The sequence below is a fragment of the Vigna umbellata genome, chromosome 10, assembly GCF_029865625.1.
Source record: "Vigna umbellata cultivar VRB3 chromosome 10, Vumbellata_1.0, whole genome shotgun sequence".
NCBI classification, from domain to species: Eukaryota; Viridiplantae; Streptophyta; class Magnoliopsida; order Fabales; family Fabaceae; genus Vigna; species Vigna umbellata.
In genome coordinates, this window is record NC_142174.1 from 6,310,453 (window position 1) to 6,335,200 (window position 24,748).

General features: G+C 32.6%; 1 long non-coding RNA gene across 1 annotated transcript; it reads right to left on the reverse strand.

Moving 5' to 3' along the window:
* Window positions 1-14,236: 14,236 nt before the first annotated feature.
* Window positions 14,237-14,830, reverse strand: LOC124824613 (uncharacterized). The gene is made up of 3 exons (XR_015782509.1): window positions 14,795-14,830; window positions 14,551-14,700; window positions 14,237-14,374 (listed from the first exon to the last, which is right to left on the reverse strand). It is a non-coding gene; the product is annotated as an uncharacterized LOC124824613 (long non-coding RNA).
* Window positions 14,831-24,748: the final 9,918 nt, after the last annotated feature.

Below are 24,748 nucleotides of genomic sequence, written 5' to 3' on the forward strand. Positions count from 1 at the left end.
TCGAATTGCCTCCTGCATACACAAGAGAACAAAACCCTAGAATATTTGGTTAGCACAAAAAGATATAGGAGAAGATATAAGATTCAGAGAATAAAATAAAATAAAAATAAAAACAGAAAATAAAATAAAATAAAATAAAATAAAAACAGAAAAAATAAAAACAGAAATTCAAATTTAAAGTCAAAGATAATCAGTAATCACACCAATTAACCAGTTAAACCACGAGTCCCCGGCAACGGCGCCAAAAACTTGATGACAAATTTATGAACACCGAAATACGGCGCCACAAACTTGTTGAACAATCGGCAAGTGTGACCGAATCGTTTCAAGTAATAAACTCGGTAAGACCAAGTATCGTTCTCCCAAAGGACTCACGACCTAGTTTAGTTATGTGATTTGTTGATTATTTAAGACTTAAGAACGAAATAAGTTTAATATGCAAAACAGAAAATAAACATGTATGCATGAATGTGATCAATGGCTAAAACAAAATACAAACACTTTAATGGAATATATGGATGAGTATGTTGTTGGGGTTATCAATTTCATCTTATCCACTCTTATATACTTTAGGAATTCAACATTCAATTCATCATTGTTAATGTCACTCTCTAAATTACCTTTCAAGAAGGCTTCTCCCTAATTACGAGTTCATACGATTCCTAGCATTCCTAATAATTAGTTTTTTTAGCACAGGAGCTTAAGGCAACCAATATACTATTGGGAGAAATTCCCCGGATCTAGACTTCCCCGTACGTTCCCGTATCGACAAAATCAATAATCATGCATTGAATGAGTTAAACAAAGCAAGCATTGAGCAAAGAGGAAAAACCCTAACTAATGATGAAAGAAAGCATAGGTCTTAAATATAAGATGTAAACACAAATTCCATATATGAGAGCTTCAAAAGATTACATTGATTCCCCAACAAACATACAAGGTTTAGTTCACCATATTCATGGTGAACCTAGATGAATAATAATGAAAGAATGAAAGATAAAACCCTAGAAAGGTGAAGAGGTAGCCTGAGCATCCAAGATCCTCCTTCAAAGGGGTGGAAGAGAGAGTGTTTGCTTCGTTTTTGCCAAAGATCCAAACCCTAGGACGTCCTAAAGCTTATATACTATTCTAAAATTACAGAAAATTTAGGCCCAAGCCCATAAGTGTGCCGCTCAGCGGTAAAGTGCCGCTCAGCGGTAAGTGCGTGAGTCGTTTTCTCCCCTCAGCGGCCATTTTGCCCCTCAGCGGTGCCAACGTGAACTCCTGAGTGCCGCTGAGTGGTAAACTGCCGCTGAGCGGCAGTTGCGGCTTCTCCTTTTGCACTTTTTGATGTCTTTTCTAATTCCATCTCTCTCCTTCTTCACTTCTTTCACCAAATTCACCTTAAAACCTGCACAAAAACACTGAAATCAAGCATAAACCTTTCCAACTCTCTTATTTCTGAAAATATGAACAAAAGCATGATTTCAAGCTAGTTTCTAAGTGTTAAAGGTTGCTTTTAGTATCAATTTTAATCATGAAAATAACAGTTTTTCAACTGTTATCAGATAGAAAACCCTTTTTGAAAAGCTTTACCTTGAGTTGAGTTGAAGATATATTGTGGTATTGATAAATGTTCAATTTTGGGGTTGTTGGGTGGTTTAAGAAAAGGGAATATGAAAACCATTGAGCTAAGCATGTGAAAAGTAAAAGAAAAAGGAAGAGAAAAGAAAGAAAAAGGAAGGCTCAATGCAAAAGAAAGTTGGGAAGAAGGAAGAATGGTTGTGTATAGATGATTCACTTAACTCAAGGATTTTGTGATCTAGAAAAACCAATTTTCTTGTTAGCCCAGCCACATTGTAAGCCATAGAAAAGTCCTTACGATGATACTTGCTTGTGAATGTGCTTGATTGTGGTTAAATGAAAGGCAAAGTTAATTCATGTGACTTGTGTGTTTGAGTGAAACACTTTATCTAGTGAGGAAAGATTCCATGAGCACATGATTACATCTATGCTTAGTTGATTGATCATTCATGAGAATAACATTTGTTGGATACTATGTGATTATGAGAACACTAAAGCATGTGGGCATCTTGACTGAATTCTTTGTGTTTACCTGATTTGAGTAATTACTTATCTTGAAAGAAAGAGTTTTGAATGTGGTGAACCATTGTATGGATTGGTGGAAGATTGAGTTACATTTTGTTTGCTTGAGGACAAGCAAAGTTATAAGTTTGGGGTTGTGATAACAGTTGAAAAACTGTTATTTTTAGACTTAATTTTGACCTTAAAGACAACCTGTATGACTTAGAAACTAGCTTGTAATCATGCTTTTGCTTATGTTTTGGAAATAAGAGAGTTGGATGGGTTTATGCTTGGTTTTTCTTTTTTTTTTGCAGGTTTTAAGATGAATTGAATGGAAGAAGTGAAGTAGCCATAAGTTGGAGTCAGAAAAGGAAGAAAAAAGTGCATAAAAGAAGAGCCGCAAGTACCGCTTAGCGGAAATTACCGCTGAGCGGCACTCTGAAGTCCCGTAGTCACCACTGAGGGGCAAAACTGCAGCTGAGCGTCAAATAGAAGAATCGCACTTACCGCTGAGCGGAAATTACCACTGAGCGGCATTTTAATGGGCCTTGGGCCACTATTCTGTAATCTTTAAGAGTCTATATAAGGTTTTAGTCGACCTAGAGTTAATATCTTTTGGCAGAACGAAGCAAAATCACATTTTCTTCACACCTTGGAGGAGGATTTTGGATGTTCAGGCTCCACTCTTCAAATTCTAGGGTTCTATCTTTCATTCTTTCATTTATTTTCATCTAGTTTCACCATGATTATGGTGAACTTCACCTTCATTGTTGTTGGGGAATCAATGTAATCCTTTGAAACTCTCATGTATTGAATTGGTTATTTAATTCATATGCTTTCTTTCATTAATTGTTAGGGTTTTTCTTCTATACTCTATGCATGCTTTGTTTAACTCATCCAATTGCATGATCATTGATTTTATTTGTATGGACACATGTAGATAAATCTAGACATGAAGAAACTCTCCCATTAGTAATATTACCTAGACATAGGGATAGGAGGATTGGTTGCCTTTAAGCTTCTGTGCAAATGTAATGGATGAATAATTGCTAGGGAGACAAGACATTGTAAACTAGTGATTAGGAGTAGGCTTTCTTCACCAAGACATTGGGTTTAAGGTAAATTAGAAAGTGCCATTAACATTAATGAAGAAGATGGATTCTTGAATACATGAGAGTGGATAGGATGAATTGAAAACCCCCAACAACATCATCATTCTATAATTTCAATCACTTTTGCTTCTTTTGATCCAATTGATCAATACATGCATTCATATTTACTTTTCGGTATTTCCATTTAAACCTACAAGAATTTGTTTTACAAGTCTTATTTAATCAACAAAGCACATAACTGTTTAGGTCGTGAGTCCTTTGGGAAACGATACTTGGTCTTACCATTTATTATTACTTGATACGATTCGGTTACACTTGACAAGGGTTAACAGTAGGTGGAGGAAGAGGAGGTCTAGGAGCCATCTTCTCTTATTAACAAAGAAAAAGAACCATCAGTTTAATTCAAAGAGTCAGAAACACTAACTACCCGAACACTGAATACACAGCAAAAGCATAGTATACTCATAACCTATAGTATTTCTAAGGAACAAACTGCTCTGATACCATTAAATGTAACATCCCAAAATTAGAGTATAAAACCATACCATAAAATATTCACAATTAACATTATTACAGTTCAGTTTTGAAAGAGAAGAGGTACGTTTATGGCCGAACGGTATTACAACAATACTTCAAAATTTAAACTTTACAAAACAAAAGTCTAGACCGAACGGTTCCAAGACTAAGCTTACATCGATCGGTTATACAAAATAGAACAAATTCTAATGACCGAACGGTCCTATGGTTCAGCTTTCACTTCCACTTCTTCCAAAGCCTCTTCCAGTAGACACTCTTCCCCTTCTGCTCACATCCACAGGATGATCATTGCAATAGGAAAATGACGTCCGAACGGAAAAATACAGACAAGACAGGAAAATAGGGTAAGCTTATGTAATTTAATTAATTCAGTAAAACATATATTTGACATAAATCTAATATAATTCAAAAGTCAATCATGCAACAACCAATCATGCATTTCCAACCATAACCATACATCAATGCATGCAATGACCGACCACTTTACTCTAACTGTCCGGACTGTATGAATTTTGTGTATCTACGACTTTTTTGCACCCGGGTGATGTAATAGCTACGATACCCTCAACAGCTCCCACCCGAGGTTAGTCCATTCCGCCCAAGTTCACCTTATGGACTAGGACCTCTTGCCATTCTCACACATGACTTACTCCTCTCTACTTGAGAATGAGTAATCACAGAATATTAGGATAAACGCCAACTAAGCATAACCACATTCATACTCTACCATTCAATAACCAATCCTGAGATATTCCTCCCTAGAATACTCTTTCATTTCCATACTATTCCATTCATATCACATTTTAAATACCATCATATTTCATCAATACAGTCAAACTGAAACCCAGAAAACAAGATCCCATTTTGGAATAGAACCGAACGAGAGAGTATTATTTAGACTAACATAATTGAACCCTTATAAGACCGAGCAGTCTTTCACTTATCTACAAAACAGGACCGAACGGTCCATACTAGGTAAGACTCATCAGAAGCCTATCACTTATGATAATACAAAATGTTTACTCGCTACTCAAAAATTATGACCGAACGGTCTTTACTACACAAAACTTCAAGAATGATTGGAATACTATAGAATAGATATAATTAAACTTAACCGAAAATAATGAATTCTTTTATCAGAGACCTAAGGGTTTAAATCGAAAACTACAAACCATGGCCGAAAACTATTGAGTTCGGATGAACACTCTTAATACCTAATGCAGATATATTACGGAATGTTATAAGACCAAACACTTAGTTTAAATTCGAGCACTACTGAGACCGAGCACCTGGTCTATGATCGAGCACTACTGAGACCGAGCACCTGGTGTATGATCAAGCACTACTGAGACCGAGCACCTAATCTATGATCGAGCACTACTGAGACTGAGCGCTTGATTTAAGACCAAGCACTACTAAGAATATATTCTAAATACAATTACATATAACTTATTTTCAATAACGGATAACTAAAATATCTACGACTTTAAATATTGTTGAATACCTTAACTAAGCTGATTACAAAATATAAATAGAAAGCTATACTTAGACCCAACGCTTATTTACTAGTATACTAATAGAAAAATCGATCGGTCATGAACTAAAATTCTCTACAGAAGAAGAATCCAGTTCAGACCGAATGCTCAAAGGAAAAACCGAACGGTCAATAATGACTTTCGGTGACAAACACAGAATTACACAGAAAGTTGCAGACTTAAGATCAAACCCTTTATCAACGCAGTTTACATTATTTATAAATCATCTACTCATATAAACAAACAATGCAGTAACACCAATACTTCATGTTCATCAATTAATCAAACAAACATACAACCATTCAAAACAAAGAATCATAATCAAATTATATAAGCTTCCCTTACCTCGAAACCCAGAGAATGCTAAGCTTTCATAGTATTGACTATACCCCAAGTAACTTCTACTACTTCCAACAAGATTCTGAGTGGTGGAGAAGAACCAACTATGGAATCAAAGATGGAAAACAGTTTCAGAGAAGAGTTTGATGAACACATGCAAGACCAAACAGTACTTTGCATGTGACAGGAATGCATGGACCATAAAAGACGACGAGATTGGACTTACCACTTCAAAACCGCAACTTGATCGATCTAAATGAAAGTCCTTGACGCTAGGAGAGCTCAGGCGTTGCCTGAATGGTGATCGAAAGAAGAAAAATATGAGAATTCTTTGAGAGAAGATGAAGGAATCTAGAGAGAAGGAGGAGAAAATGAGGTTCAGCAGTTTGGAGAAGAAGGGTGCATGCAAAAAGTGGCACCGAATTTTAAAATTTCAACTTATATACCCACCTACACAAACCGATCGGTCCACTCTCCTGCAGCAACTTGTCTTACATTTCTTGAGTTTCATTTTCCCTCTTGCGGACACCTGGTTTCCACTATGTTGGGGAATTTAATGGCCTTGACAAATATTAATTATACTTTGATGCTAGAAAAAAATTGCTTATTAAAACGTAATTTACTTGAATTTTTTTTTTAATTTAATTATCAAATGATAAATTATCTTATAAGAAATACTAGAACACTAATGGTTTAAACTAACATTAGCATACTAAAAGATTATATCTTGCAATACGGATAAGATGAAATAATACTTTATATTCTTTTAAAGAAATAAAACAATATGTCCTAAAATCCTATAATTTTAAATTAACTCTAAAATATAGTTTAATTGTAAAATTTTATTAAGTTGAAACAACAAATATTAATTGTGACATCATATTTAATAATATAAAACTATTAAATAAAATATTATAAGGTCGATAAAATAAAATAAATAACTAATATATATATATATATATATATATATATATATATATATATATATATATTATTAATATCATCATCTCAAAATAATAATCATAATAATATAATATATAAAGAAACATGAGAGAATATGAACTTTTCAAAAGTTCCTATATAAGGAAATCACTACAAGTTATGGAATTATTATGCACTATCACTACCTTCTTTTAGAGACACATCGTCATTTATTTTCTCACATGCTTACACTGATAGGTGATTATTGCAAAAATGACCAACAAAAACAAAACACACAAAGAGATAAATTAGTAGAAAAGAGTTCTCTAATATCAAATAAGTCATGTTTTATAGATACAATTTAAACACAAATAAATACAATGGATGCATATGCACACAAGACAGATGAATCTAAACTTAATTATCTGAATACATGCCATTGACATAAAATTCACTAAAGACGTGCACTTGTGATGATCTTTACTGCTCCACAAAGCCATAACCAAAGGGGTTATCATCCTACCACACACAAGGTTAATCCTTTTCGCATTTTTGGTCAAACAAACCCTAAACTAGGACCTCCTACAACTTTCACTACAAAAATGAAGGCCAAAATTCAACTTCCCTCAAACTGAATCCTGAACTAAAATCAAAAGTGTATTATTTGTGTAAATATGGTTCACAATATGGTATATAAGGAATTTTAAAAGGAATCTATGTTATGAAGGAAAAAAATCTGCATGTAACCTATAACAGATAAAGATTAAAAAAAGAACTAAAACTCAAATTATACAAACGAAGAAGCTTATCAATCCAAATTGAATAGCTTACTACAAGAATTAATCTTATTGTCTTGATTCTTTAATGAACATAGAAGAAGTTATAAAGAGAAGTGTAGGAAAATAGTTTATAGATATATAGTGTGTTATAAAATAATAAAATTTGTTCATAACAAAACTATTTATGTTAAAACATTTTATTATTAAAATAATCAAGTTTCATTATTTTTAACTCATTATTATTTTTAAAATATCAATTTCTAAGTATTTATAATCCCTAATCATATTTATAATCCCTAATCATATTAATTTGTCATGTTTATATTGTAAGGACCTGGAAAATAGAGTGTTATAGGGCAGATATGTGTATTAAAATAATGAGACAGATTATTTTACTTTAAAACACTTCTCATTATTCTAAGAACACTTCATCTCTATAGAACTCTATTCCTCAGAGTTCTCTGACTTCTCTCTACAATCTCTCTCTACTGAGTTATCTGTTCGACAATCAAGAGGTGCCTAGGCGATCCTGGCGTTGAAGGCTTCGTTTTGGATCGATCAATTTTGTGTTCTTCAGTTGGTAAGTGGTTTCCACTGTTATCCGCTCTTCACTAGACTATGAGCATGCATAGTTTCTTCTTTGCATGTGGTTAGCAGTTTCTTCCTTCAATTTCTAGTTAAATTCAAGCTCTAAGAGCTGTTTTTTATCACCAATTGGTGAGTTGTAGGTTTCTGTTGAGTTCCCTTGTAGTGTAAGGTACGGTTGGAGCGATTTAGTGTTCTGGACTGTTAACCTCTGAGGTAAGGGAAGCTAGGTTGTATTTCAGTTATTAGTTTGTTCTGTGTGTGATAAATTTTGTGTTATAGTGTTGTTTGGTTGAAAATTTAGGTTGTGAATGTATGTTCTTTGAATGTTAAATTGTGAAAAACTGTGGAATGATGATTATGAACTGAATTGGATGTTGTGTGCTGCTGTAATTGAATATATCAATGTGAGTAATCTGTTATAGTGGTGATCAAGTAAAATGTGAAGTGAATTGTGCTTGTTTAAGTCAATTTAGAGGAAGTGAGGTAGTGAATTTGAGCATTAGAGGTCAAGTACTGTTATGGTTTGCTGGGGCAGTTTGGATAAGTCATATGTGACTTGTTTGAGTCATCAAATTGGTCAAAATCAGGTTCAAAGTGGTAGATTAGAATTTGAGTCTCTAAGTTGATGAAATTGAGGTTTTAGAGTAGGATTTGATGCATAAACCCTTTAGATTGATGTTAGTAAGGTTTAGAATCATTTAGTCAAGTCTAATTAAGCATATAGAACAATCTAGGAGTGTTAGAAGTTGGGAAATTTGAGTAGAATTGGTAAGTGGTGGTTGAGTTGCCTAATTCTGCAGAATTTCGTTCTGCAAATTATGCAGACTCGTTGTGCGAATGGATTCGCATAGCAAGTCACCTTAGCGAGGTGCTCTCTGCCAAGGCATTCGCACAGCGAATGGGTGCGTTTTGCGAATGGATTGAGAGGGTTGCTCTATGTTTGTCGATCTGGATAACGAATCAAGTCGCTATGCTACTGGTTGGGGTCTGGAACTATTATTCTTTTATTCGAATAGCGAATGGGTTTCGCTTTGTGAGTGCTTATGGAGCATGAGCCATTGTCTGAGGTTCTCGCATAGCGAGTTGGGACGCTATGCAAGGGGTTTGAGGTCTAATACAATTCATAGTTTATTCGCATAGCGAGCTTAACTGATATGCGAGTGGTTATGAGGAGTTGGTCTTTGTCTAAGGATTCGCATAGCGAGTGAGGTCGCTGTGCGAGAAGCTTATGGTTTCGCTATGCGAAGGTGTGCGTTGTGCAAGGGGTTCAGTTCTAGTTCAATTTTCTTTTGATCTTAAGTTGTTTTAAATGAAACATTGAGTGTTGTATGAAGTAAGTTGAAGTTGTATCATGTAATATCATTGGTCATTGATGTATGTTGTATTTCAATGTGTAAGTTGGTGGTTTCGAAGTGTAAAGTTCAAAGTATGGTTAATGGACGTAATTCATGCTTTAAGTGATACAAATGTCATATTAATATTAATTTTATTAATGTTATACAAATCATAGTTTCTGATAAAAATATTATTTTACTATCTTCCGAAATGAGAAAAAAAAAATGCTCTAAATCATGTAGAATTGAGAATAGAAGAATAGAAACTAAAAAATAAAGTGGTTTCGGAAAACGACGAAGACCAAGACTGAAAATGATTGAAGTAGTTGGTGGCGATGACTTAGTATTTATATTTTTATTTTTTTATAAAGTAATATTTTAGAATTTTAAAAATAATTTATTTATTTATAATCATTGTGATTAACGAATTGTGTGCCATTGAAAAGAAGGTTATTAAAAATATTTTTTTTAATATGTTTAAACTAAATTATGATTTTTTTTTTATATTTTTCATCCTATATTTTCGTTTTTATATTGCCAATATTGATTTTCAGATTTTAAAAAACATCGCGACTTTAGTCCAGTATTCTTAATTTAAATTATATTTTCTATTTTGATATTTAAATCCAACATCTTTTAAAGTATAAAAGATGTAATTAATTAATCAAAATATTTTTAAAAAAACTAGGCTAAATTGGAAATTGTATAAATTATAGAAAAACAGAATAATTATAATTGTGGTTAAACATTAAAGGGGATTTTTTTTAATCTAACAACTAATAGTTAAAAATCGAATATTTTTTTTTTCTATTTTACCGTCAAAGTTTTTCAGTTTTTACAAAATTTAACAATATATTAAGCTTTTAATAGAATGATGGAATGTTATAGAAAAAACTTAAAATAAAATGAAAAAAAAAAACAATGACGTTTTTTGTAAAATTGAGTAATAGAATGGAACCACATCAAAATTTGGTTTTTTATTTTTATTTTTTTGTGATACATTATCTCATTGTCAGAAATTTAAAAAATTGGTAAATGTTTTGAAAATTGAAAACTTTGACAATGTAGAAAATGTAAAAAGAGTTATCACTCACATTTAACATTGTTTTTTAAACTTGATTAAGAAAATTATACAAATTATTGATAGTTTAAGATTTTAAATGCACTAAAAAATATTCTTTCTAATTACACTTATTTATATATTATTTTTCATTTCTTATCATATTTTTTAGTTTTTGGCACATAAACTGCGATGTTCCAAAAGGTTTTTATACGCTCAAACACATTGATCCAAACACGTTGTTTTCTAAACCAAAAATAAATATTAAGTTTAATCGCATGTGCTATGATCAATTTAAAAAAATATTATTCTTTAATAATGTCTATCTATTATTAGTTGGTGAAAAAACATACTTTAATATAATTCAGTAAAATTTTAGAGCATAATTAATATGACTTTTTCTTAACATTTTATAATTAAATTAAATATCAATTTTTATTATTGACTAATGTAAAAACTTAGAAAATGATATTTTAGAAATGATAGTAGTTTAAAAATAGTGATACTCAAATATTTTAATATTAAATGGTTTTAATATAAATAGTTTAATTATATACGAGTTTTATTTTTAAAACATTATCTCCTTAGAAATCATTTTTCTAGAGTTATTTTTCCTCTCTAAGGGTTCTCGCACCATGTTTATTTGTTTGAAGATCGGAGGCTGCATGTGTGATCCTTGCAATGAGATCTTCAACTCTAACTAATCAGTTTCTCAAATAGAGTAAGTCAAATTTATACTCTTTTCTTTGGTTTAACATTTTCCAATGCATCTAGGGTTTTGCTCTATCGCATGTATTGTTTGAGTTTTCTTTTAAGCTCTTTACTGATCAGTGGTTTTAATGGTGTACCCTGATCATGTTTTCGTTGTCTGTAGGTGTACTTTTTGAGCTATAATTAATAGTGATATAGGGTTCTTTAAAACAGTTTGGTCTTCTAAAAAGGTAAGGGAAACTAATATTTGTTTTATTTCGTGTTAAGAAGTATGTAATTATGTTTGGTTGAGTGTGAGATGTATGCTTAGTTGAATCTGTTACAAATTGAGATGAATGCTCAGTGATGTTTGTGTATTGATGAGTGAATATTTGTCTATTGATGAATGTTGTTATGAGTGATTGTGAATTGGTACTTGCTTAATCATTTGATGTTGTTCTTTTAGAGTTTAATTAGGTAAAAAGCTTATATAGAATTGAAAGTGGTTAAAAGAGAGTGTTGTTGGACTAGTTTGTGTTCTAAATTGAGGTTTTGGTATGTGAATTTCTAGAGGAGCGACTTTGGAGTGATAATTGCGGTTTAGGATTTGTTTTAGCGTCATTTAAAACTTGTCAAAAACCTTAGTTAACAAAAAAATATGATGTTGAATTGGAAAGTAGTAACTAGGTAGAGTTATAGACTAGTTTTGGTCTAAAAGGGAGGGTTTTAATAAGTGAAATTTTGAGATAAGAGTTAAATGGAGAAACCTGATATTTAAGGTATGTTTTTAGTTAATTTAGAACTTGTTTGAACACTTAGTTTACGAAAATGTGATTATAAATGGGAAGAATTGAGTTGTAAGCTTTTAAATGTTGATTTTTGATTGATGAGTTTAAATTATGGTGAAATAATCATATTGGTGCTTAAGTTGAATCATAAATATGTTGGTGAGTTACATCTAAGGTCTAAAATAACAATTTGGTTTGTGTAGGAATTGAAGGTATGGTTGAAGCAAGAAAGTTTGAGGTTGGTAGGTCCATATTATGCATGATTACTATTCTGCGGAATTCTACAAACTCGTTGCGTGAGTATGGTCACTAGGCGAGCAAAGCCCAATATTTTTGGGTTCGCATAACGAGTCTATGGTGGTTGGGCGACTTTTAGAAGATTTTAAATCTGTAAGTTCCAGTGATTTTATCCCTGAGCGAGCATATTGGTTGTTGAGCAAGTGTGTTATGTGACCCTTTTAGTTGAGCGAGCAAATCTGATGACTGAGAGAAAATACCAGAATTTTAACTAAGTTTACTCATACCTTTTACGATGTGTTTAATGTGTGTAATGATTATATGAGTGATGAAATAATGGTTGGTTAATAACATGATGAGGAAGATGTATGATGTTTATTTAAATATGAGTTTGTGATGAGAATGTGTGTTTTGGTTGTTTTATTTGTATTTCTTATATGTTTGGAAGTAATCAACATGATTATTACTTTTATGTTCATTGAAGTGGTTTGAAATATACGATGGTATAAATTTGAGGTTTGTAAGACTTCTAAGGAAGATTCTTAATGGTTGTATCAAAGTGTTCTTGGTATGAATGTAGGGAGCTCAGAACTAGGGATCATCTTGACACTCTAATAATGGTCCTTCATTCTCAAGTAGAGAGAGGTGAGACATGTGGTGAGAGTAGCATAAAGTCCTAGTCTAGGGCTTTACCTTGGCCTAAGGTGTTGTTTAACAGACTAACCTTGTGAGTATGGTAGGGTGAAACCCATTAATAATGCTCTGCAGAGCACCACAAGTGCATGACCCGCTATAACTCGACATTTATAGCTTATCTAGATAGTCAGTCAACAACTGTATGTTTTGGATTGCTTTATTCATTTATTATATGTAGTATTTATGCTTTAATTATATGTATATTTTTTGGTATATTAGCTTACCTTTGTGTGGTCTGTTTCTTTGTTTTGTTTTTTCTTTTGTCATGATCATTTAATGTTGTCAGTTTAAAAGAATGTTTGGAGTGGATAAATGCTAGTAAATGATAAAATTAAAAGGTATTATAGAAAGTATGGTTTTTTACCATTCCTTTTTTAGGTAAAATCAATTATTAAGTTTGTTTTTTTCATAAGATTTTGGAATGTTGCAACTAATAAGAAAAACAAATATAAGTATGATAATTTGTAATCTTGGAACTTAAAAAAATAATTTATAATACCAATAACTAGTATATGTAACAATTTAGTAGTTATAATTAATATTGTATATGTTTTATGAAAAAAAAATATTTTACAAAAAATACTCAATATATTTATTTATTTATAAAATTGTTCCCCAACTTTTCCTGTCTTGCAACTTTATGGGATCAAAACGTAACAAAAAAAAAGTAAGAAAGAAACATTTTTCATATTTTCTACGCAGCCTCTCAAAGTCTTCTCCCACTTTCTTCCACGAAAGTGAAGTGTGGAAAATCTCACTTATTCAATTAATTTATTCATAATAATTAAAAATACTACTACTACTACTTTATAATAATTTGAAACAATTATGTTTTGCTCTTATTTCAAGCAAAATTATAATAATTGTTTTAATTTATTACTATATTAAGTGAATTAATAAATAAAAATTCTGCCGTTTACGTAAAAGATAAACGCGTAAAAATATTTTTTGGGTTCTTAATGGGAGGACAAAAATTATTTTATAAAATTTCCCAAAAAAAAGATAAATAGTTCTGTTTTGAAATGCTAGAAGTTACTTCTTTTTAAATGTATGATGAAATAAATTATGCCAATATAATATTTATAATTTGGTTAGATAATAAATATATAAAATCGCTAAATATTTTTATTACGTATTTTATGATTTTACGAAAGCTGGAATAGCTCGTGATAAACTATTAATTAAAAATGAAGAGAACACTACAAAAAAGAAGGGCATTACCGAAGGCCATAAGCCCTCGGAAACAGCCCAAAACCGTCGGTAAAAGGTAATTACCGAAGGCTTATCGACGGCCACAGAGCCCTCGGTAAATCCCTTGTCGCTAACATTTACCGAGGGCTTTTGCCCTTCGGTAATTACCGAGGGCCAAGCCCTCGGTAATTACCGAAGGACGAAAAAAAAAACAGAGCGTTGTTGCTGCAGAATGTGATGCATATATAATATAGTTAATCAAAATGGTATGCAGTATGAAGTCCTATCCCTACATGGACCATTTTGAAAACAGTTCAAGATATCTGTAGTTCTACATATATACATGAACCGATGAAGCAGCCAAAACAATAAACAACAGTAAATAAACAAGGAAGTATGATGCAAACCTGATCCTTCACCCGTTCCTCATCATATTCTTGATTTTGACGTTTGAATTCAGCAATGGAATTCTCAACCTCTTTGACGAGATCCTCGGTAGCAAACTACAAAACACACAAATGCACAAATCATTTTTATAAGCAAAAGTGACCTTTATACTTAGACAGATCACTGAGAATTGGTCCACTTGTTCCATATTTTGACAAGGAGAAAGAATTTGTTGTCAGCATGACCTGAACAAATATGTATATAATGGACACATCTTAAGCAAACATGCTACCTGCAGATTTTCACGCCTATATATATCACCCACTGCCAGATTCTGTTTTATCAAATTTGTTATATTTTCCTTCTGATGCTCAAGATATTGGTTCACAGCCTTTGGACTTGAGAGAGATGCCAGTTGTTGCTCACTTAGTTTCATTTTTGCCTGAGAGAGATCAGAGTTTGTTTGTCTTCCCATTAAACTGTGAATAAAAATGTAAAAAGATTGGCCTGAAAATGACGCATCATGCAATCAATACCTGTATTTCTAATAGGTTGGCTCCATAAATTAAATACAGTCCTAACCTTTAAATAATTTCAGTCTTAAAGGTGGTGTTTAATCCTACATCAACTAGAAAGGCAATTTCAATAGAGCTAATAAAGCTTGAATTTCACTTTACAAGTTTATGAGATATTGGACTTTAAATCCAAATTCTAAAATGGATGTCTACCAAAAATAATGAAGATGATGATGATTACTCGGTATATCCATGTTAGATGCAAGTGTGCTTCATTATGCACACATAGAAAACACGTGCAAGGTACATGGTAATAACCTAGGAGATAAGACAAAATCAATCTAATGTAATATTACCTTAGAAATCTGATCTAAGATAGCATTATCAGTTGCTTGTTCTCGAGCTGTTTGCTCCACCTCTAGGCATCTCTGTAACAATAAGTCTTTGACCTGACAATTCATGCTAGAGAATTTTACTCTGATTTCAACTCAACAAAATTCCTCACTTCAGTTAACAATCATAGAACGGGTAAAAAGGTCACCTGCTCCACTGTGCTGCATCCAGGGAGAAGCTTATCAGCAATAGAATCATCCAGTTCTGGCAAATCTCTGTAAAAAAATTCTTTGCATTCAACCTGTTATGAATGAAAGAGAGTTTTAATAAGCATGATCAGTATATGCAGCAAAAGAGGTTTTTAAGCAATCTACAACAAGCACACAAGCAGAAGCAATATATAACCATATAGAAACAAAACAAGAAATTAAAATTGAAATGATACCAATAAGGAGTTGGACACTAATGGGAAAAACTGTAGTCTTTAAGGAAGAAAAGGTTCAGGCCAGATCCAGTAAGCCTACCATGTGGAAAGGGATTAACCATTCATTTCCAGGACCTGAGAGATTAGGCACATCTCCATCCCAACAGCACGAATAAATTAAATAAGAAAAAAAAAAGTAAAAAATTATGGCAGATTCCCAGAACAAACTTAAAGTTAAAAATGCAATCTTCACAGCATCGTCAATCAATCTACACTCATTCTTTCGTTTTTAGGAGAGAATAATTCAGCACTGCAATTTTGGATCAACCTTACATTGACATCATCTACCAAACCAGAACACAACTTCCTTATCCCCTAAGAAACTAGATTACATGTGTTAAATTCTATCTCATATATATTACAAGAAAATATACTTAGTTTTGAATCACAGAGAAAATGAAGTTACCCATTTCTATTTATCAATGAAAACAAAAAAGATTAAGGGAAAAAAACACATTTTGTTGAACTAAACCTAAGTTTCATTTTCCCTGCTTGGTTCAGATGTTCTGATTTGATGCAGAGCACACGTCTTTCATTTGGAATGGAAGTGAATTAGGGGTTTTCATTATACATTTGCACACAGTTCATTCACACAGTTCATTCACAAGTTCAGAGCACACCTCTTACCTCGTCACAGACCCCTACATTGGCCTCGCCTTGCGATAGTGGAAGCCCTGGTCACGCCGCCACAGCACCGTCGTCACGCCACTACAGCACCGTCGTCACACTGTCACAGCACTGTCACCACACCGCCACAACACTGCTACAGAACCCCCAAATCGCCACAAACGACCACCCACCACAACCCACAAGGCAGCGTCACCAAACCTAGCACCCAACCCCCAAACCACCGTCAATGAACCAACCAAGCAACGGAGACTAGAGCAACCGTTAATTCACGGCACGAGCACAATGGGGAAGGAAAGGAGAGGGGAGCTGGAGACGAGGAAAGGGGAGGGAAATTGGGGAAATTCTGAGTATATGGGAACGAATACCAAATTCGAGAACTTAAATTATCGTGGACATTACCGAAGGCCAAAGACCCTCGGTATGTTATGTCTAACCCTCGATAAATAACTTAATGAGAGCCGTCGGGAAAGCCTTCGGTAAATGATCCTTACCGAAGGACTGAAAGGCCGTCGATAATATGCCTTCGGTAATCAGCACATTTCCTGTAGTGGAAGGGGAATATATAATAACACTAATTGTATTATAATAACGTGTTAATGAAGGTTGAGAATTGAAATTATTTATAGGCTTAAATAACTATATGTTAGCAAATATTAGTTTTTTTTTCTTCCAAATATTCAATATAGTTTTTTTAAAACTTGATACCTTATAAATTATAAAATATTGGTTAAAGTGTCTTTTAAAAATATTTATTTACATTATTATTATTTTGACTTTTAAAATTTATCCTGAAATACTTTTAAAATTTTTTTTAGTTTATCATATAATTATTTTTATTATAATAACTGATATTTTCTATTATATACAGTTATGTACTATGTCATAGAGATCACTTTTAGAAATATTAGAAGATAGGGTTTAAAGTTAATTAATAATGATAATTTTGTTTTGATTTAAAAATATTATATATGAACATTAAAAAAAATTCTTTTCATCAAGTTACTTTCTGTATCATGTATCATTAAGTAATGATACATATTTGAGATTAATAAATCTCTAGATTTTTAAACGTAATATCAAAATATAATTGATTGGATTCTTAGAAAACCATAGAATAAATGTCCATTTCATTGTAAAGAGATTGAATTTAAAGTTTTTAATATTAAAAAAAATTATTTTACTGATAAATTTACTAAAATATAAACTCGGTAAAAAGAAAGATTATTAAATGGTATTTTGTTTTATTTTCTAATATTAGTATGAAAGTTTATTATGTATTATTTGATTATGAATTGGTTTGTCCGTCATGATTGTTTCTTATTTATTAATCTTTTATTAATATTTTTATATAATAATAAATGATAAATATAATTTGATGTATCAAAATAATTAAATGTCAAATTATATAATCATACCAAACTTAATCATTTCTTATAAAAATGTAGTGTGATTTTTTAAAGCAAATATCCTTTTATAAATAGTTTTTATTTATTTAGTAGATGATTTTTTAATTTAATTTAAAAAGTAACTAAATTTAAAGGAACAGTTAAATTTAAAAAATCAATCAAACTTAAATAAAACAGTAACTTAAAAATAAAAATGAAAAAAAGAGTGAACATAGAAAAATCCCCTTCATATACATAGATTAGATATAAAGTGACAAAATTGAACCATAAGAATAATGCAATGATGTGAAACATCACAACTTGCAGTACTGAATTATTTAGCAAGCCAAATGAACAAAAGTAAAGAAACTTGTAATTCACATCCACATGTTTTAGATGTCGTTTGTTGTATTGGTTACACTAAAACTACTATTTCATGAAACACGCATACCATTGGAGATTTTTTTTTTCCAGATTTTAGAAAGTGGTCAATATTATCACTATTCTGTTTTTTTTTTCTCAGATTTCAGATTCCCTTTATCTATATAAATCACCTTACCCAAGTTTTTTTGTCATTTTTAAATTTGTTTCACAATACCCTCTTATTATATAAGTTTCTTATATAAAACCATTTTGTATCTTATTACTTCTCTATTTCTTATACAATCTTAAGTTCACCATAATCAGGACTATCAATCATCTTAGTTTATATTTCTTATAATTATATAAGAATCTTATATAAAAACACTTGTATAAAATTATTATTTCTTATTATATTTTTCAAATTAATCGTATGGTTCAAGCTCTTCAAATTTCTACCTGACTAAAAACAAATATGAATAAAATTTTGCTCATTTATTAAACCTAGCTTAGTTAGAAGGCTTGAATTTGGTTTACCAAAAACAAGACGGATTGTACAGTAACATCCCAAAAATATAGTATAATTATATAATAGAGTCATCACATAAAATTATACTATAGATCAGTCATCTACTAAGTAATAAAGTATTAACAACACAGTTATCCAAAATAACCATAAAATTAAAACTTTACATAAATATGCCTAAGGAACAAAACTATAAACACAAACGATCAGTCCAAACAAAATATCCACATGATTGATCGGTCCTAGTCTAAACCGCTGTGTCCTCTCCGTCCAACGTCTGCTCCACCGAACACTCACAATCTTCTACTCACATCTACCGAATGATCATTGCATAGAAAAAATGTCGAACGAGCAACATAGCAAAATAGAAAAGAAGGGTAAGCTAATGTAATTTAATAATCATATGAACATACATTACAAACAAACATATCAGATAATCATACATATAGAAAAAAAAAAACATATAAATCCATATTGACTGACCACTGCAACTCGACCGTCCGGACTAGTATGAATATGTAGCTTTTGGTCGTTCGTGCACTCGTGGGTGTGGTAACTGGAAACCCATCAGCTGCCACACAAGGTTAATCCGTTATCACTCACCGTAGGATCCCCCTCGGCTAAGGTCTCCTACTATTCTCACGACATGACTTACCCATCTCTACTTGAGACTTGGTAGTCATTAGAATGTCAGGATGAACGCCGTAGATTTTGCTATCCATATTCATACTATACCCCCTCTTGGAATTCTCTTTCATACCAGGTTGAACATCATACCTTATTTGAATATTAATACAATTTTTCATACATAGTATGCAATTATACTAAGCAATCAGAGTCAAACAGTGAAATCATCATTTAAAGAATAAATAACCTTTCCTAGAAGAAGACCTAACGACAACAACACAACCCCTGAGTACAAGCGAACGATCAATGACCTATCAGGCCTAAGCATAAGCCGAACTCAGTTAAGTACCGAATGCTAGAACACTGCTGAACATTTATACTATCTCGAACTCTTAGAATAACCGAATCACCAGAATTAAACCGAACACTTATAACTTAGACCAAATACTTATGTAAAACTGAGGACTAAGGTTAGACTAAACCCTAGTAGAACACCAAGAGCTACTAAGAGACCGAGTGCTAGTACGAGATCGAGCACTACTCAAAGACCGAACGCGAATACAAAACAGAACATTGCTAAGACCGAACGTGAATACAAAACCTAACACTTATACGAAACCTAGCACTACTAAATCGAACGCTTATACAGAACCGAACACTGCTAAGACCGAACGTGAATACAAAACCTAACAATTATACAAAACCTAGCACTACTAAACTGAACGCTAATACAAAACCGAACACTACTAAACCGAACGTGAATACAAAACCTAACACTTATATGAAACCTAGCACTACTAAACCGAACACTAATACAGAACCGAGTATGACTAATAATGAACACTAATACCAAACCAAATATTGCCAAGGCCAAAAACGAATATTGTAAAACCGAACGTCAGTACGAAACCGAGCAACACTAAGACCGAATACTACTACGAAACTGAATACAGCTAAGACCAAACGAAATTGATGACCGAGTACCTGAACCTGCCCGAGCGGCTCGACTTTCTGCATAATTCTGCAGAACTTTTGCAGAGTGAAAATACACTATAATTTACCAAAAACTAGACATTTTTCTTAACCCAGAATTCACTACAAAGTTTGCATAATCGACAACTCAATAATCACAGCATTTAACATGTCACACAAACAATGTCTAACACCCAAACATTCAATTTCACCCACATGCAAAACCATCAAACAACGCTTTCATACATCATCAACCAAACAATTGAATTAACTAGCTTATCTTACCTCTTAACCAAACCGAACGGCTTCTACCTTTCCAGAAATTTGATCACTTCCAAAAAATCCTAAGAACACCTATAACTCACTGATTGGTGAGAAGACACCAACCAAAGTACAAAAAAAGGAAGTTAGAAAGAGAAAGAGAAGGTTGATGAACACATGCAAACAACAAGGTTTACTTGCATGTGCCAGAAATTCTAGAAATTCACAAGAATTAAAGGAATGAAACATACCGGCTCTAACCACTACACTGATCGATGAAATGCAAGCTCTTAACACACAAATTCTTTAGGTACAGTCTGAATGTTGAACAGATGAATTGAGATTAAAGAACTCTAGAGAGAAGGAGAAGAAAAGAAGAGAGTAGAAGACATTGGAGAGATAAAACTGTATTCAGAGAATGTGACGAGACTTTTGAAACTTTTCATTTATATATCAATCTTATTTTGATTTAAACTGCTTGGTCCCATCCTTTGCTTACACCTGTCTACTCTAAACACTTCTAAACTTCTCGGTTCTTACAGTAAACTGAATGGATTGAGTTATTTTCTAGGTTGGTTTCCAAAATGTTTATAGTACTCGATTTTCATATTGTCCATGGTGTTCAGGTTTCATGTTATCCACAATGTCAAATGATATTTGTAAAAGATAAAGACAATAAATGACTGTTTATTAGCTAACAATTGATGCATATTATATGTATATCATCTTAAAGTCATACCTTAAACCTTTATATACAGTAGTTGTGATGGACTTTAACCTTCTGTCAACCTAATGACCACCTAATCATACTTTAATCTACATTAAGATGTTAATTTCTTATTATTGTTGTTATTTGACCATGCTCTTATTAGCTAGTCATTCTGTTATGCCATGTTGTAATACCACTCGGCCATGTTGTGACTGATCTTGGAGATTGGCCTAGGAGAGACTTTAAGGTTGGCCTGAGGAGCTCGACTGATAAAACTAGGCCTTAAAAGTTTGATTAAAGGAGATCGACATGAAGAGCTTGACTGAAGGACCTTGACATGGGTCAAGTTGAGTGCATAGAATCTGATCACTATAAGAGAACTCTTTCTTTGGTTTTGAGGTTTCAAATCAAATAATGAATTTCAATTTCGATTAAATATAAAACACAAAGAAAATTAGTTTACAGCATAGAAGAAACCTATGTATATGTGATATGATATTATAGATGAACTAATCTTTGATTTGAACCAATTACATTACTCTTTGATGAGATTAATCGTTGAGTTTTGGTGCAATTTTTCTCGTGTCCTTGGGCGGCGATTTCTTGCGTTTTGCACTCTTCCAATTCCCTCCACTATGTTTTTAAAACCATCCAATACAAATAAAACGTACAATCCATTCTCTTCAACTAAAATATAAAGTTGTAAACTCGAATCACCATGAGCCAGGAACAACTGATAACGGTTGAAAAACCGTTATTTTATACTTATTTTTGACATTAAAATCAACCTTTATGACCTAGAAACTAGCTTGAAATCATGTTTTTGCTTCAGTTTTGGAAATAAGAGAGTTGGATGGGTTTTATGCTTGGTTTTCCTTGTTTTGACAGGAATTAAGATGAATTGGATGAAAGAAGTTGAATTAGTAAGGAGTTGGACTCAGGAAAGGAAGGAAAAGTGCACAAAAGAAGAATTCTTATCACCGCTCAACGCCATTTGCACCACTGAGCGCCAATTTGGCTGATGGATACACTGTTTCGCGCTTAAGCGGCATCGCTGAGGGCAAATTCAAGTATCGCAGTCACCGCTGAGCGCAACTTTTACCACTGAGCATCATTCTTTAGAACCACACTTACCGCTGAGCGCCAAACTGCCGCTGAGCGCCATTTAATTGGGCTTGGGCCTATTTTTTGTAATTTTTAATAAACTATATAAGGGTTTAGTCGACCTAGGGTTGGTATCTTTGGATAGAAAGAGGCGAAATTACACTCCTTCCACCCTTTGGAGGCGGATTTTGGATGCTAAAGCTCCCATCTTCAACTTTTAGGGTTCTATCTTTCATTATTTTCATCTAGTTTCACCATGTCTATGGTGAACTAAACCTCCATTGTTGTTGGGGAAACGATGTAATCCTTTGAAACTCTTAAGTATTGAATTGATTCTTGGTTATATATGCTTTACTTCATTAATTGTTAGGGTTTTTTCTCTTTACTCTATGCATGCTTTGTTTAACTCATTCAATTGCATGATTATTGATTTTGTCGATATGGGCACATACGGGAAAATCTAGAACTGGGGAAATTCTCCCAGAAGCAATATTACCTAGACATAGGAATAGGAGGATCAGTTGCCTTTAAGCTTCTGTGCGAATGTAATGCATGAATAATTGCTAGGGAGACAAGACATTGTAAACTACTGATTAGGAGTAGGCTTTCTTTACCGAGACATCGGGTTTAAGGTGAATTAGAAAGTGACATTAACATTAATGAAGAAAGATGAATTCATGAATACATGAGAGTGGATAGGATAAGTCAGAAAACCCAACAATGTCATTATTCCATATTTTACATCAATCACTTTTGCATCTTTCAATCCAATTGATCAAAACTTGCATTCATGTTTATTTTTCGCAATTCAACCTCAATGATTTTGTTTACAAGTCTAATTTAATCAAGAAATCACATAATTGTCTAGGCCGTGAGTCTTTTGGGAAACGATACTTGGTCTTACCAATTATTATTACTTGATACGATTCGGTACACTTGTTGAAGTGTTAACAATAACCCGAGAGGCCTTAAGCAGAGAAAGATCCAATCAAATACGACTATGTTTTAGACGTCTGATTTGTTCAGGTCAGATGTGTATATAGACGTTCAATCTGTACAGGTCAGACGTCTATATAGACGTCTGATTGGGGTCCGACGTCCCATCAACGTTACCCAAATAGACGTCAAGTCGAACTCAGACGTAAAAGACCCAAAATAACAGACATCTAAAGTCTTTTCTACACTAAGGAGTTAAACCCAAAATATAAATAACAAATAATAACGAATTAACTAAAGATAAAATATAAAGATAAGATAAAGATAATTTATGTGACAAACATGAATATTGTCTCATTTATAATACTCAAAAATTTATCCGCAAAGAAATTTATAGCACTTAAGTAATTTTATTTTTTACGATTTCTCTAAAATTATTTCCCAACTTTATCAATATTTTAGTACTAATCTATTAATAGAAAATACGCATAAACTTTAGAAACGATTCATTAAAAAAAACCCTAATATTTTACACATGCAACTTAATATTAACTCAGATTCTGAATTTGAAACAAATTTACAATCATCTCAATGAAATATAAACTAATATATATATATATATATATATATATATATATATATATATATATATATATATATATATATATATATATATAACAAGTTATTCATGAATCCTTGGTATGAAACTTTTAGAACTTTGAACTCTCAACTCGTTTAAATAATAACTTTTTTAAAAAATTGATTTTGTTTATTTAACTCAACTAACAAACTTAAAAAAGTAATTAATAAGTCTAATTTATTAAAGAATTAATTGGATAATGCAACATCCCAAAAATACAGTCTAAAACTATATAATAGAATAATCACATTGAATAATATTAGAGATGAGTCTTACAAAAATAGCGAGGTACGCTTGTGGCCGAAAGGCCTTACAGAGAAACAAGAAAAATTAAAAACCAAGCAACATAAGCAAGCCCTGACCGAACGGTTTACAAAAGGGCTATACCGAATGGTCCTACAAAAGAAGAGTGAAAAGGTGATCGAACGATCATCTTACAACTAACTAATATACTAACCGAACGATTCTATTGTTCGGTCTTAACTTCTACCTCAACTAAGCTATCTTCCTCCAGTGCCTCTTCCAGCAGCTCGTCTCCTTCTGCTCACATCCACATGGATGATCATTGCTACAGAAAGACAAACGAACGTACAAAACAGACAAGATAGGAAATATAGGGTAAGCTTATGTAATTCAATTCATGGATCAACATATAGTTCACACAATTCAATTAAACAAGATAAATCATTAACTCATGCAAAGCCTAATACTAGACTCTGACTGTCCGGACTGTATGAATTCTGTGTAGCTACGACGTTCGTGCACCCGGGTGATGTAGTAACTGGGATACCCTCAACAGCTGCCACCCGAGGTTAGTCCTATCTGTCCAAATTAATCATAAGGACTGGGACCTCCTGCCGTTCCCACACATGACTTACCCTTCTCTACGTGAGAACGAGTAATCACGGAACATTAGGATGAACCGCCAGCTTAGCATGCCCACGTTCATACTTTACCAAATTCCAATATTCATTCATGAGATATTCCTCCCCGGAATACGTTAAAATC